Below are 3,921 nucleotides of genomic sequence, written 5' to 3'. Positions count from 1 at the left end.
TACCCACTCAAACTGTATTCTTTGTTACTAAATTTTTGCAAAGAGCTCTTATTTTTAATGTCATTCTAGGAATTTTTTCTTTCATTGTAAGTTTTTAGGGCCTTTCTTTGTATTCACTGATATAAAAATGTACACCTCATTTTCACACTTGACCTAGACTATTTTGATTAGACTTTATTTGGATTCTCCCCATCTTTTTTTAATGTAAGATTTTCTTCAGTGATTTCACCCACTTGCTGTTTTACTCAGACCACACATAAATAATGTGAAATCCCAGTATCATTCTCCAAAGTACCATGTTTTACAAATAACGATCAACTATATATTATTTTGCCCAGGCATCTTACTGTTTTTCTCATAGTTAATTCCCAATATTATGAACTTGATTCTTATTTTTATATTGTAAAAAATAAATTTGAAACTCTTACCTACACAAACTTATACAAGTTATTGCAGATTCTTTCTCCATATACAACAAACGTTTGCCTTTGATAAACCATTGTTCCCAAGAAACTATTGAAAAAGGAACTGTTCCAATATGAATATGCATGTTCTGAGTCTTTAGCTCCTGTAATCACTTCTCAAAAGTTTACAAGTTGAGCAGTAAATTTATAAATGACAGTGCATGCCTTTAATCCCAGCACTCCAGAGACAGAGACCGGAGGATCTCTGTGAGATCAAGGCCAAGTTTGGTTTACATAGTATCCCAGGCCAGTCAAGGTTACAGGGAGAGCTTATATCAAAAAGAATAACAAAAAATGAAGTTGAATTATGTTAAAAGAAGCAGTCCACCTAATTTATATCCACTATGTTTTTACCACATGATCTCTGTATATTTGGTTCTTTAGATTTCAACCGAATTTTCATCTGTTCTTTTTGTCTTATTACATACATTCAGATATGTAATCAGAGAGGCCTGACTCGTAACAAGGATATAAAGCTAATATAAAAACTAACATTATGCAGTTCACTGACTATGCTTCACACTTCAAACTTAGGGTTTGCAATTTGAAAACAAGTCAGAGATACTGCATTATTTCACCTGCTGTTTATTTACAATAAAGGACTAAAGCCATTTCACATACACTTAAAATTGTTACTTGTTACACAGACTTCGTCTATGTCACCTATAGTCCACTGTTCAAATTTCCTGGAAGAGGAAATGTCTGAATGTCTAATTCCTCAATCTATGCAGAAATGCATCAGTAATTTAATTTAAAAACTATAGATAAACGTGAACATGAACACAAGACTATCAAATGAATATTCTTAGATTAAAATGATTCTCTAATTTTGGAGCAAAGACTTATAATGGGCATCATATTTTACAAATACACTGGAGAATCATGCAATGTTGCTTGCATTGGATGCAATTCTAGGCCACAGGCCTGGACACTCCTTTGTGACTGGACCTGTGATGGCAAAACCTTTCATCTTGCCTTTGTTATTTACTATGCCCCTGTGTTATCTTCAAAATAAAGAAACACCCATCTTTCCTTAGGTGTGACATTTGTTGTTGAATTACCACTGCTGGATGGACCGTCTTTCTTAACTCTGGTTTACCTGTCTTCACTGTGGCCATCACCATGTCATCCACACCAGGAGCAGAAAGTCTGTTCAGCAGTCCCTTGTTCCCTTCACAGAGAACATATACAAACTTTTGGCTCCTGTGTTGTCACCACAGTTGATCACTGTTCCTACAGGAAGATTCAGGGAAATCTGGAATTTCACACTGGAAGGCCCATCACATCCTCACTTCAACATCCTGGACACCTAGAGCTAAATTGGTTCTTAATGCAAAATCTAAAAACAAAACATGAATATGGGGATGGATAGTGAAGGTTCAGTGAGTATATTTTTCACATAAATATATGAAAATTATAGTGATAATTTTAGACTGTGACTAAACAAAGTAGTGGATAAGTGCAAAGTTAATTAATGAGGATTCGTAGAACAGAGACACTGCTCACTCTTTCTCAGCAAAATCTACATCCATTAACACCTTTGAGTCTTTCTGGAATAGGGTTGCAAAAAATTAGGGAATAAAAATTCTTAGAAATCAATAAATGTTCAATGATTAGAGCCTGGGCAAAATTTTCTTCATGAAATTTACTTGATATAGAATTCCAAAAGCTGTGCTGTCCTTCACTAACTTACTTGAGTCATCAAATCTTACTTCACCTCGGGATAGTTAGTGTTTGTACTTAACAGATTTGGAAAAATAGACCCATTATAAAGAAGAAGATGAAAAACAAGCCTAATTTGTGAGGTGCTATCAAAGGTTAAGAGCAAGTACATTTTCTCTTAAGGATATTACTGCACCAACATAACCATGGAAATATTAGCCCAAATGATCGGATAGGAAGAATTTCAACACTGTAGAAACTCAAAGACTTAAAACTCCATCCATACATTATGCCCTAGTATTTCATTCATATATTGACACAATACAAACTGATGGCAAAATATACAAGATATACTATTTTTTACAGGTATCAAATATTTTATCATCTTTTAAAATATATCGAGAGGGCTATAAAGATGGCTTAGAGATTAAGATCACTGGCTGATTTTCCAGAGGATGTGGTTTCTATTCCCAGAACCCACATGGTGGCTAGTAACTGTCTGTAACTCCAGTTCCAGGAGATCTAAGGCCCTCTTCTGGCCTCCACAGGTTTTGGGCAACATGGGTGCATTTACATATATGCAGGCAAAACATTCATACATATACGATAAAAATAACTAAATCAAAAACTTTAAAAATTAATTGAAATTTTGGAATTGCCACACAATATAGTTTGAAGGTATGTACTTCTCTTCCACTGTCCACACATCTCCCCAGCTTCTTTGACCAATTCAATATACTACATTATACACAGAAGACAGCCTATCAAATCTGATTTGTGTCTCCATATGTCCCTCAGCATGGGTCAATCTACTGGAGCCTGTTCAAACTAACAAGAATCTCATTCTTATAAAAGACTGATTCTCCAGATTCCAAAAGCCATTAGTTGTCAGAAGTTCCTTAGGTTGTCTTAGGGATTCTAATCTACTTCCTTATATCTATGATGGGTTTTGGCGAATTTGAGATTGCAAAGGACTTGTACATGATGTCACCATTGTTCTGAGTTTATATGTGTAACTGACCAGCTGTCTGGAAAACTCAATTACCTTGTGGTCATGTACCAGCTCTGATTCTTACAAACTTTCTGTGCTCTCTCCCCCAACCCCTGAGAATCAGGAGGCAGAATATTTATATATGTATCCTATTCAGGGATGAACACTGCCCAGCCACTTGTTCTCTGCTGGACAGTTGTGAGTTAATGTGCTAATCACCACCTGGTGCATCTCTGTGTTGAGAGTTGAAAGATGCATTCATTTATGTGAAGAGGTTGCACTGAAAATGTGTCGCAGACACATTTCTGTGTTTGACCAGTTGTGGAACTCTGTGTTAATCACCACTAGCTTCAAAAAGAAGCTCCTTTGATGAGAGTTAAACACACACTGTCTTTAAATATAAGAATGTGTATTTAGAATATGGTAAGAAAATTAGCTGGTCTAAAAATTTTGCAATTAGTGTTTTCTCTATAATCTATGATCTCTGCAACTAAATGTATTTGACTATGTACACAGTACCACACATAAGTTTGCTTTCACTGAGTGATTCTTGATATCAATTAGACAGCTGTGGATTACTCCGAAGATAAAAGTACCACTACTGCACCAATAGCAATAATTTTCTGGGTCACTCATTGTTGCTTATTAAACTTTGCAGCGGTGTTGGACCATTGATTGATTTACTTCCTTGATGGCTTGCATAGTAGTACCTGAAACCATAGAGCTACTAGTCTTCAGGTAGGAAGCATCCAGTCAGTTCCAGCTCCATTGTTTCAATCCTATGCCTAAAGTATGGCATATCTC

General features: G+C 35.7%; 1 pseudogene; it reads right to left on the bottom strand.

Annotated features, from left to right (window-relative positions):
- Nucleotides 1-1,344: 1,344 nt before the first annotated feature.
- On the bottom strand, nucleotides 1,345-3,182 carry LOC103746386 (annotated as a pseudogene).
- Nucleotides 3,183-3,921: the final 739 nt, after the last annotated feature.

The sequence above is a fragment of the Nannospalax galili genome, unplaced genomic scaffold, assembly GCF_000622305.1.
Source record: "Nannospalax galili isolate Female #2095 unplaced genomic scaffold, S.galili_v1.0 scaffold203, whole genome shotgun sequence".
Classification (NCBI taxonomy): Eukaryota; Metazoa; Chordata; class Mammalia; order Rodentia; family Spalacidae; genus Nannospalax; species Nannospalax galili.
This window is presented reverse-complemented; position numbering and strand designations above follow the sequence as displayed.